This window comes from Sorex fumeus, unplaced genomic scaffold (genome assembly GCF_029834395.1).
Source record: "Sorex fumeus unplaced genomic scaffold, SorFum_2.1 ptg000040l, whole genome shotgun sequence".
Taxonomy (NCBI): domain Eukaryota; kingdom Metazoa; phylum Chordata; class Mammalia; order Eulipotyphla; family Soricidae; genus Sorex; species Sorex fumeus.
This window is the reverse complement of record NW_026606097.1, coordinates 2,691,463-2,704,438: the sequence shown is the minus strand read 5'-3', so window position 1 is coordinate 2,704,438 and position 12,976 is coordinate 2,691,463.

The window sequence follows — 12,976 nt, the reverse complement described above, 5'->3', positions numbered from 1 at the left end:
ATCTCAAAGAAAGCTCTACAGGGACGTGATACTGGAGACCTACCAGCACCTGTGGGCCATTGGTGACAGCAGTGTGGGGCTGACCTTATCTGAACAGAACCTTGTGGGCTCCCTGTGCCTGGCCCTGACTGTGTGTCCAACAGTAGCTGTGACTGTCCTGGAGAGGACAGCCATGCAGTACCTGTTTCCCAACTTCCTTCCCTGGTTTTCTTGTTGCTGCTCACCTGGCGATGCTCGGGGCTTACTCTAAGCTGTGTCCATAGGAATCACTCTCTGTGGGTTTGCATGAATCTGGAGTGTTCGGGACCGACCCAGGTTAGCCCCGTGTATGGCAAGCTCCCCACGTGTTGTACAATCGCTCAGGTCTCTCTAAAAAGTTCCTGATTCCTGCCAATGCTGAGTTCTGTTCTCTGATTTTTTCGTGTACTACACATAATTTCTAGTATTTGTTTTGGTTTTGCTTGTATTTGGGGCACAACCTGAATCGTCTTGTCTCTGTGCTGAGGAATCACTCCCGGAGGTCCTCAGGGGCCATGGGGTTCTGAGGATTGAACACGCTTGGCAGCTTAAAAGGTTGCTGTCTTAATCCTGGTACTATTGCACCAGGCCCACAATTTCAGTTAATTTATTTTTATTTGCTCTATCTGCTCGAGCGGGCCCAGTAACATCTCCATTGGAGATTTTGTTGTTACTGTGTTTGGCATATCGAATACAACACGGGTGACTTGCCAGGCTAGATACTCTCGGTAGCTTGCCGGGCTCTCCGAGAGGGGCAGAGGAATCAAACTCGCCTCGGCCATGTTGACTGCGTGCAAGGCAAACGCCCTACCGCTGTGCTATCACTTGTATTATTTTATTTTTATTTTTTTTATTTTTTACAATTTTTATTAGCCCGGCAAGCTACCGAGAGTATTCGATATGCCAGACACAGTAACAACAAAGTCTCCAATGGAGACATTACTGGGCCCACTCGAGCAAATCGATGATCAACAGGAGGGCCTTACTATTAGTGAAACACCATGAGGAACAGTTGTAGACTTAAAAAAAAATTGTGTTTACCTTTCAGTTATACAGTGATCGAATACCCATCCCTCCACCAGTGCTCATTCTACCACCACTAATCCCATTGTCCCTCCCACCCCCCATCCCCCTGCCCAACCTGCCTCTGTGGCAGGGCATTCCCTTTTATTTTGTTTTGATTTGGTTTGGGGTTGTACTTACAAATACTTAGGGATTATTTCTGGCTGAGTATTCAGTTATTCATCCTGGTTGTGGTCCGGGACATTGTGTGCTGCTGGGGATCAATTCTGTACGTGTGTGCAATGTCTGTGTCCTGCCTGCTGTAATATCGCTCCCAACATAGCTCATTTATTTCTTAGTGCCTCACCCCATCAAATGTTGCTCTATTTCAGTGCTTGTGGTCACTTCCAGTGGTTTTTGGTTCATCCGGAGTCAGGATTTGCCTCTGGATTATGGAGTCAGGGTTCACATCTGATGGCTTGAGAGACCCTACTGAATGTCAGGATCGAACTTTAATTGACCTTGAGGAAGGCCCGTGCCTGACCTGCTGTGCTGTCTGTCTGCATCCTTTTATGTTTATTTTTAAAACCTTTTTGGGCCTTTCGTCGTCTTTGGCCATCTTTGGATTTTTTAAGCTTTGGGGCTTACTGCACTGAGGCATCAGTTCATGCAGGCTCAGTACATTGCATGTGATGCCAAGCCTAGAGTGGCAGTACAGCGGGCATGGTGCTTGTTTTGCAAGTTCTGGACACGCATTCAATTCTTACCATCCCATGTAGTCCTCAAGCAACACCAAAGGTGATTTCTGAGTACACAGTCAGGGAGAAGCCTTGAACATTCCTAGCTGAGGATCCCAAAGTAGAGAAAAATATACTATGTACTGTGCTGTGATCAAACCCCTGTTGGCCCTTTAAGACCCGGGCTATACTATTTGTGGTATTTTCTGGGGCCCCATATTTCACTCTTAAATTGTCCTGAATCTTAGTTCTTGGATAACTCCAAATCTGGAGCATTTTAGAAGTGCAGATTCTGTTCATGCCTTTCCAGTAATTGACTCCATTTTTATAAGGACACATGGGGTTTACTTGTCATGTTTTCCTTGTCACTAATCCATGCTCCATCTCTGACAGGTTCAGGGCATTCTGGGGTCAAGCCTGCGGTGATCTCCGGGCTGGAAGCAGGAACACTGAGACTGGGGAAGAGAGGCATGCATGCAGGTGAGTGTCTGAGAACCCTCCGTTGCTCAGGCCCAGGGCAGTGTGTGGGTGCCCTGAGCACATGTGAAATGCGCTGCGGCCCCTGATATCCTTGGGTTGCTGGATCCAGGCATCTGTGCTGCATTCACGCTGCCCTTTGCTCCCACGAATTGTCACGGAATAATCTCGTGCTTTACTTTCTTGGCTTTGACATTATTTTTCCTCTTCTGGCAGTCCATGAAATTCTCACTACTTGGTGCCCCTGTCTTTTCCTTACCAGCCTGTCTGTACAGCCTATAATGTTGCTGTATCTTCAAAACAATTTTTGCCTTTTTTGTTTAGTTAAGAAGTGGGACCATAATAAAGCTATTTTGGCTCTGAGTGATAGTAATGCAGGAAATGCACACTGTCCTGCACACTGTCCACCTGGTTCAATAACCAGCATCCCATATAGTTCCCTGAGCATCACTGTGTATGTTCAACAAACAAAATAGAAAAATGTACATCTTGTGGAATTGCCAAACTTTTCACAGCAATCCTCCCCGGGACCTTCCCTGTTCTGTGGGATACTTTGGACTGTGAGGACCATAGAGATGTCCTCAAGCTGTACTGCCTGGTTAAGGATGTTTCATTCGAAGAATTCTTACATTGTATATTGTGTTTGGTTTCAGAACTCAAAGCACGGCTTCAGGATTTGGGATCTCAGTCAGCGAGTATGAGTGAGCCGGTAAGATTTGCAAGTTTGGAATCAATATTATAGTACTAAGGGAAAATGTCAGTGGACCAGCATGTTACTTTTACAGTGCAGTGCTCAGGAATGCCGGGGAGGAAATTCATGGTATGATGCTTGAGGTCCAGGACCCTTATCTTCACTGGGTGCTGACATCTCTGCTCAAAACCTAAAGAAAATTGTAATATGTTTCATGTAAATGCCGTGCTTTTTCATTTGATTTAAAAAATTAATGGCCCCACATTCATCAATTTTCCATGTGTGTCTTACAGAAACATTAGGTTAGTCCATGGCAATGCCATCCACCAATCGGGAATTGCATTGGTGTGGTGCAAATGTTAGAAACCAATCTATAGGTATCAATTTAATTTAACATGGAGACTCTTAAGGCATAGAACGATAGTTGAAATCCTCTGCTGTTCTACAGGAAAGCAGCCAGCCCGAGTGGAATGTCTCTGACACTTCACACTGTGAAAAAGTCTCGAGTGTGCATTTGTGCCCTCAGCCACACGGGAATGCCAAGGCAGGCAGGATGGCCTCTGAGGGTGATCAGAATGGAGAGAGCAACATCACTCTGAAGAATCCCTCCCCTGGGAAAAGGTTCACACAGTCTGTTGTTCTAGGTCTACGGACACAAACCCCACATTGGGGCAGTCCCTAGAATGTGGGAGAGGAGCACTGTTTATAGTGAGTCCTTCACACCGAATGGTCCACAAGCAAAGTCACCGTGGATTGACCCTGTCCAAGAGTAAGGAATGTGGGGGCGCTTCCCCATATTCCCAGAACCATGATGTTCCTTTAGAACCCCACAGTGTACAGAATCCCAAGGAGTGTCAGCAGCAAGGGCAGAATTTGAATTCAGCGTCACCCCTTTGTGATGACATGAATATCCACACTGGAGGGAAGCCACATACATGTAAGGACTGTGCGAAGGCCTTCATTCGACCCTCAGACCTCTTAAAACATAGAAGAATTCATACTGGAGAGAAAGCGTATGTGTGTGAGCAATGTGGGAAGTTCTTTGCTTGTTCCTCACACCTTTCTAGACACAGAAAAAATCATACTGGAGAGAAACCTCATAAATATAAGGCACGTGCAAAGGCCTTCACTCGATCTTCCACCCTTACAGGGCATATGAAATCTCATACCAAGGAGAAGCCTCATATATGTAAGGTTTGCGGGAAGGCCTATATTTATTCCTCAGAACTTACTCGGCATATGAGGATTCACAATGGAGAAAAGCCTTCTGGATGTAAGGTATGTGGAAAGGCCTTTGTTAATTCCTCAAGACTTACCTGCCATATGAGAATTCACACTGGAGAGAGGCCATATGTTTGTAAGGAATGTGGGAATGCCTTTGTTGAATTCTCAAGCCTTACTTGGCACCTGAGAAGTCACACTGGAGAGAGACCTTTTGTTTGTAAGGAGTGTGGGAAGGCCTTTGTTGAATCCTCTGGCCTTACTCGGCATTTGAGAATTCTCAATGGAGAGAAGCCTTATGGATGTAAGGTATGTGGAAAGGCCTTTGTTGAATCCTCAAGCTTTACTCGTCATATGAGAAATCACACTGGAGAGAGACCTTATGTTTGTAAGGAATGTGGGAAGGCCTTCACTATGTCCTCAGACCTTACTGATCATATGAAAAGTCACAGTGGAGAGAAGCCTTATGTATGTAAGGAATGCGGAAAGGCCTTTGTTTATTCCTCACAGCTTACTGTTCATATGAGAAATCACACTGGATAGAGGCCTTATGTATGTAAGGAATGTGGGAAGACCTTTGTTTATTCCTCACACTTGACTCGTCATATGAGAAATCACACTGGAGAGAAACTTTTTGTTTGTAAAGAGTGTGGGAAGGCCTTTGTTTCTTCCTATATCCTTTCTGTTCATGTGAGAATTCATACTGGAGAGAAACCTTTTGTTTGTAAGGAATGTGGGAAGGCCTTTTTGCTTCTTTTTCGTCTTAGGAGACATCATAAAATTCATGTTCACTTAATCACTTAATCACTTAATCCCCGTTATTCATCGATTTATTCGAGCGGGTGCCAGTAACGTCTCCATTCATCCCGGTTGCGTGCTAGCGTAGCCCAATGGTATCTGTTCGTTTTAGGAACATGTAGAGCCTCAAACCGATCATTTAGGGTCTTGACGAAGAAGTCTGACCATCTTATAGGTGGGCGTCCACGTGATCTTTTGATGTCTCGTGGAATCCAATCAGTAATGGCTCTAGTCCAGCGGTTGTCTGTAAACCTCATTACATGTCCAGCCCATCTGATTTTTGATGTCTTGGCAAATGAGACAGCGTCTCTGATTCTTGAGCGTTGACGAAGATCAGAACTCCGGATTCTATCTCTCATTTGAGTGAATCGTGATATTCCAAGCATAGTTCTTTCGATTCCTCTTTGAGAGACCCGAATAGTGTTCTCATCCTGTTTTCGTAGGGTCCAGGTCTCTGAGGCATATGTTAATGCAGGAAGAATAGTGGAATCAAAGAGATGTGCTCGTAGTTGGAGGTTCTTTGTCCTTTTAGTTATTTCTTCAATGCTCTTGAAGGCATTCCAAGCTGCTCTCTTCCTCCTGCGTAACTCAGGTGCCAGGTCATTCATCATGTTGATTTCTCGACCTAAGTATATATAACTGTTGCATTCGGAGATGGTGGTTCCGTTGAGAGCGAATGGAGCGTCAGGAACAAGGCTGTTTCTCATAAACATTGTCTTCGTAAGATTCAGCTGTAGTCCGACCTTTCCACACTCACGGTCAAAGTCCGCAAGCATTTGCGCCGCTTGGCTGATGTTTGGTGTTATTAGAACAATGTCATCAGCAAAGCGGAGGTGGTGTAGTTGCCGACCATCTATCTTCACTCCCATGTTTTCCCATTCTAGTCGTCGCATGATGTTCTCGAGGGTGGCACTGAAGAGTTTTGGTGAAATGGTATCACCCTGCCGAACCCCTCTCTTGATATGGATGATAAATAATAAATAATAAATAATAATAATAATAAATAATAAAGTTCATGTTAGATAAATCAATCCCCTAATAGCAATGTTCAAAGTCAAAACAGGCCCCTTTTTTAAAGCCTATTGTGTTTGGACGATGGGATGCTGTGCTACAAAAGTACAGCCAAGAAGGAAATAATCCTGGAAGTGTGTAATAAAATTTCTGTGATGTCAGTCTATAAGGGAAGGTCTATGCCAACATTTGAACTTGCTGTGTATGTCAATATGTATTTTTTGTATCTTCTTGTGAAAGCTGGAGGAATGTGAATTAAAAGGCAAAAAAATCCCTTTACTCAGGGCTGTCAAGGCTCACCACTGTCTCATTCTTTGCTGTGACTCTGGCTTGACTTTTTTTTTGCTCTTTGTTCACACCCAGCAATGCTCAGGGGTTACTGCCGCCTCTACAATCAGTAATTACTCCTGGTGGTTTCTCGGTACCATATGGCATGGCAGGGATTGAAACTGGGTCGGCCCTATGCAAGGAAAAAACCCTCCCCCTGGACCAACACTCCAGCCCCTGTGCTTGGATTTGAGGCCAGGGTTTTGGGGATTATGGACCAGAAACAGCCATACCTTCGTTCTTCAGGGCCTCCTGATTCATGTTTTTGGAGCCACACACAGCTTACCCCTTCTCCTCTCTCTCAGCTCAGGTAGCCATACCTGGGGGACTCAGTCATTATGGGGTACTTGGCTGGAATCCAGGTGGGCCGTTTGTGACCAGCTCCTTCCCCCATGTCATCTCTGCCTTCCATGTGTTCAGGTACTGGGTAGCGTTGTGTAAGTATAAAGGATAAATATTTCAGAAAGTGTTATCTTAGTTAAATGGCCCTGGCAAGGTTCTTTAATGGAGTGCCATGAAGACAATTTGTTTTTAAATTTTAAAATTTGTTTTTCCCATCTTTTTGGGTCATATCTTGAAATATTCAGAGATTACTCCTGGTGGTACTCCAGGAACCCTGTTATACCTGGTGGAAGGTAAATGTCCTGTCTATTGTACCTACTCCTTGGCCCCTATTTGGAAACACGTTAAATGAACATTCCTGTGTCTAGAAAGACAGGAAAGGATGGAAGGGGCCCCTTGAGTCAAATGTCTGACAAATGCCGGGAATATGGTTCAGCTCCCCACATCCCAGCAAGCTTTTCCATTTACCTATGATTACTTACAAGGTTGTTCACGTTCCTGGATCCCCCCCAAGTTCAATAATATTACAGAAAAAAGTAAGTGTTGTATTTAGAACTAGAAAAGTCCCCTCAATGTAGTAGTCACCAGAATGATAAAAAATATTCAGATCTGCTTAAACGACAACAAAGGCTCCAAGGTGACCAAAATGGCTTGCTGCCCATTAGCCCCATGTTATGGTCAGAATATATGATTTCGGTGCAGCCTGGCAGTGCTCAGGACCTACTCCTGGCTTTGCACTTCGAGGTGATCAGGGGACCATTTGGAATTCTAGGGTTGAACCCAAATTGACCACATGCAAGGCATGCGCCAAAGCCACTGTACTAACATCTTGCCCCATTGTCTGGATTTAAAATTGTGCTTCTGAAACGGTTTTCCTAGTAGGCAAGAGTGCCCTGGTTCAGTGTTTTCAAGGGGTAGTGCGTTGACCAGACAGTTTTCTCAGATGTTCTTACCAGCCTCTGCTCCTCTTCCACTGTCTGTCCAGCTCTCTGGGCTGCTGCTAGGCCAGTTCCTCTCTGCATCTCCAGGGCTGGCTTTTCACTCACTGCTTTCACCCCTTCTTGATTACTTCCCCAAGAAACTCAGCATCCGGTGAATTGTACCAACCTTCCTGTTTTACCTTGAATCAACCCAGCTGCATTTTTCCTGATGGACTGTGCGTGAGAGCATTGGGTCATTGTTTGACTGACCAGTACAGGATCAGGGGTCTTCTTATCCCCACCCTCCCACTGTGTGACACACCACTCTCCACAGCCACCTCTGCACACCTTTATCCAGTCTATCTCCTTTGAAGCACAGATTCATCTGGGTGGGCAAAAAGGGTCTCTGCATCTGGACCATGGCCCTTTAAGGCTCAGGTTCCGGAAGAAGTGGAAGGGGCATCCCAGGTAAAGGACTTTCAGATATTTTTTCTCTTCCGATTGTGGTTGCCTGATCAGTCCACCATTGGTCTGGTGGTAGAGGAGGAAATGGCGGCCCTTCGTGGAAGGGGGGCTGTGAAGATCTATTTTTTTTGTCAGGACGCGAGTGGCAGTTCGTGAGCACCCAAGTGCCTCCCGTTCTCCGCCCTGTAAGCGCCGGGGTCGCTCCAACTTGGGGGTGGGCGCTTTTATGCTTGTTTTTTCTCATTTCTGATATCAGCCATTTCTTGAGGCATGAGGACGTTTTCGGGGAAACCTGAGGCTTTAGGAAGTGCAGTGGTTGCAGTGTGTGGGTGATCGTGGGGATCCCCTTAGGCGACCATCACCTCCAGCTCCATGAATGGTCAGCAGCAGGTGGGCGTGGAGCTGACCACAGAGGCTGAGCTGAGAGGATTTAAAATTGGATTTAAAATTGTGAACTTGCAGAGGGCAGGGCTTGGATGTCCTGACCCTCCCAGCATGGGACTTTGCTCTGCCCTGTTCCAGAGCATTTGGCCCTGGCATCACACACTCTTGTAGAACCTTCAGTTTCACTTCAAACAACAGGGCACTAGCCCCCCTGTTGTTTTCTGTCCTTTGACTATCGTGATATGGCAGGGCCGCATGGTGGTTTGATCCCTGCTAGAGGCTAGAATTTGCAAATGACACATTTTCAGTATCATTGTTTTGATTTGCCTTGTGTACCACAACCAGAGATGATCAGGGTCTAATTTTTTTTCATTTTTGGGTCACACCTTGCAATGAAAAGGGATTACTCCTGTCTCTGCACTCAGGAGTTACTCCAGGCAGTCCTCATGGGACCCTATGGGATGCTGGGAATCGAACCAGGTAGGCTGCATGCAAGGCAAACATCCTACCTGCTGTGTTATCTCTCCAGCCCAACTCAGGGTTTGGAAACTGCCTCCCGGGTTTTCTTTGTAGATGAGTGTTCACTGTTCACTTGTTGGCAGTCATAGAGCATTGACTGGGATGCGTAGGGATGCAGAGGATTGAGTGGTGTCAACAAGGCAAGCATCAAGTTGCAAAGCCCTGTCTAGACCCCTATTTATCGATGTGAGTACTGGGGGTAAAGGGTGTGTGTGTGTGTGTGTGTGTGTGTGTGTGTGTGTGTAGAAAGTGGTGTTTTTTTTTTTTAAGAGGAGAAGGGCTGTCCCCGTGATAGAGCCATATTCTGGGCTATGGTTGTGACGGGCAGCCCTGGTGCCAGCCTGCAGGGGGCGCTGATGCACCTGATATGGCCTCCGAGTCAACCTCTGGCTGTGCCTGTGAGAGCCTTCTGTAGGATCCACGGAGCAGTCCTCAGGTCAAGACAGGGCTGAGTTTTCTCCTTTGTAACCAAGCCCAGAGATTATACTGCGGAAGGCAGCACAAATGCCAACCCATTTTGCTTCTCCTGAGGAGACAGAAGCATTAGGTACTGTCCCCCAGGCGGGTCTGTGAGCCAGTGCCCGAGGGTGTGACTGGTAAGGGCTGGGGGTTGTGCTTCTCTCTAGTGCTCACTGCTCTCACTCCTCCTCCAGGTCTCTGATCCTTGGGAAAATCAGAGACAGGAGAAGATGTGACATACCATCGGACACCCCATCCCTAGGTAGGAGGAGAGTGACAAGAGAAGGTGATGCAGTGACAGGAACGCTCAGTCTTCTTGGATCAAGTGTCTCTGAGTTGTTTCAGGACGGATCCTGCTTTGTGCCTCCTAGTCTGAGGCCCCAATACTTTCTTTATGAGGCTATGTTTATTTCAGTTGTGTTGTATTTGGCTTTTCAACCACACCCAGTTAAAGAATACTCATACCTTAGTGCTCAAGGATGACTCCTGACATGTCTCAGGAACCATATGGGGTGCTGGGGGTTGAACGCTTGCGTCTGGGTACTTTGTTTTATTTGGAGGGCTACAGCCAGTGATTCTGGGGATTATTCTTGGCCCTTGCACTCTGGTGTTGCACCTGGCAGTTCTTGGGGGACCATATGGGAAGATTGGGTTCACAGCCAGACCTTTAATTGTTACTCCATCCTGCTGCTTTATTTTCTTTCCTGTTTATTTTTGTTGCACAGTGGAGGTGCCCAGGCCTTCTTGGCTCTGTGCTCTGGATTCCCACCTGATGCACATCATGGGTCCCCTAGGGTGTGCTGGCCCCGTTTTCGCCCTGGTATGTGGGAAGCCAAGATACCTCTCGTAGACCCTGGCCGTGGTTCCCATGCTAGGAACTGCTTGGGACAGACATTGGTGACTGTCTCCCAGGACTTCCTGATCTCAGTGGATGCCTGATCTATAGCAAGCAACATCAGGCTGAAGGCTGACAGTTAGATTATCTGGCCTTATCCATAGTACTGTGTTTGGCATATCGAATACGTCACAGGGAGCTTGCCAGGCTCTGCCGTGCGGGCGAGATACTCTCTGTAGCTTGCCGGGCTCTCCAAGAGGGATGGAGGAATCGAACTTGGGTCGACCATGTTGGCTGCGCGCAAGGCAAACGCACTACCGCTGTGCTATCGCTCCATGCATCTACTCCCTAAGACCCTTTGATATACAAATGTAAAGCTCAGGATACACCTACTGCCATAAGGTCCTTTGATATACAAATGTAAAGCTCAGGATGCACTTTCTGCCACAAGACCCTTTGATGTGCAAATGTCTACCTTGAATGTTAGGTAAAGCTCTTGTTGCTGACCTTACCATATATGGTTACATTGCCTCTGCTCCTGACTGGGCTGCCCCGGACCCTATATAAACAGCCTGTAGCCCCCAGTGAAGTGCTGTCCCTTTTTCTGTTTCTAAACTGTACTCTGTCTCTTGTGTCTTGTGTTCATTCGGTAGGTCCTTCCTTGCACCTACGTATCCTGGGCCACCTCCGTGGGACGGAGAGTGGTTTGTGGGCCCTCCGCACTAGTAGATATGGTTGCTTGGATCCCAGGACATATGTTTCTGCTATGTTTTTCTTTATGCTCTGGAGAGACTTGCTTGGTCGGTCACACAGTCCTGCATTCACGTGCTTCTCTGTTTGCAGTTCTGGGCATGCACACTCTTTTTGGGTCACACCTAGAAATACTCAGGGATTACTCCTGGTGGTGCTCTGGGACCCTGGTAAAGGTAATGCAAGGATGGGGGGTGAGGGGTGGTAGGGATGCTGGGACTCGTGGTGGTGGAGGATGGGCACTGGTGGAGTGATGGGTACTTGATAATTGTATAACTGAAACCCAATCACAAAAAATTGTAAGTCTATATACTACCTCATGGTGCTTCACTAATAAAAAATAAAAAAGAAGTACACTAACTTTTTCATTAGACCATCAAAATAAACATTAGCAAGCTCAATGCTATTAATAAGGAATAAAGTAAGTTTTTATTCTCTGCAAAAAAAAATCCAGAGAATGCTAAATGGCAAAACCTGGTTTGAGCTGGTTTTATATAATTCCTGCACAAAATATTTAACTGTTTTAACTAAAGAGCTATTTCCTATCTTTGAATTTTCATTGGATTAGCCAAATAAGTATGGTGGATTAAACAAAGCATTTGTGTATTGGGATTTGGAATTATGTTTGCTGATGAAGTAAACTTTCATATGTTTATCTGCATAGAACAATCTTGAGTAAAACCTTTTACTGATATTTTCCTTCATCTTAAACTCCTACTTATGATATGTGCCTGTGATGGTTTGTCTTTATGCTCCTGTACACATTTACCGTTGCTCCAGGATTCACTTTTTCCTCTGTGTCTAAGTCCTGCCCTGCTCTCAAAGTCCTTATCAAATTCTCCTTCAGAGGGAAAACTCCCCTGATTGCCCCACTTGAGTATATTCTATCACCAACCTAATCTCTTCAAATTCTTACGACTGAATATTCCCTTATGGCAGTTACTATTTCTAGCTGACCTGGGCATAAATAAATATAATTTCCGTTATTCCTGTAAACCCTCTTAAGGTAGGACATGCAAGTGTTGTTTGATGAAAGTGTTTTTTGATGACAAGCATGGAATTTGTAAAGAACATTGTAGATATATGTCATGTCAGTACATAAGTTTTTAAAAAAGTTGTCTGGGGCATGAGGCATTAAAATGATACAAACAAAAATTTTAAATAATTTTTGTAATTAAATAAACTTTAATAACTTGTTATTGTAATGATTATGTAGATATAATTTATTAAGAACTAATCTGTATGGCCACACCTAAACTTTCTCATTCTCAGCATTCAACCTTTTGGGGGGTATATTATTACTATAAAAAATGTTTTCATGTTGTAAAATATGGAATATCTTTCCTGTCTTTTACTCATAAGACATCTTTTCTGCTTTGGTTGTGAAAATAAAGTATTTTCCCATTCAAAAATAAATAAATAAATAAATAAAGGTAATGCAAGAGAAATGTCCTCCCTGCTGTCCTGTCTCTTTGGCCCCTATTCGAAACAGTTTAAATGAACATTACTGTCCGTAGAAAGATGTTTGAAAGGATGGAAGTGGTTCCTTGATTCAAATGTCTGACAAATGTTGGGAATATGGGTCATTTCCCCACATGCCAGCACTCCCCAGGCTCCCCACATCCCAGCAGGCCCTTCCATTTTCCTGTGATTACTCACAAGGTTGGTCAAGTTCCTGGATCCCACCTGTCAGTTCAATAATATCAGAGAAATAAAATAAGCATTCTATTTGGAATTAGCAAAGTTCCATCAATCTCGTAGTCACCCCAATGATAAAAAGGATTCAGATCTGTTTAAAGGCCATAAAAGGCTCCAAAGTGACTGGAATGGTTTGCTGCCTATTATCCTCCATTCTTAGGGTCGGAATATACTCTAGGTTTTTATGTGTACATACATGCACATAGATATAAATTTCATATATATGTAATTTATATGATATACATTATGTATAATACAAATACTCCATATATTATATGTATGTCAAAAAAACTGTCCTCCCATTGTTCATCTATTTTGCTCG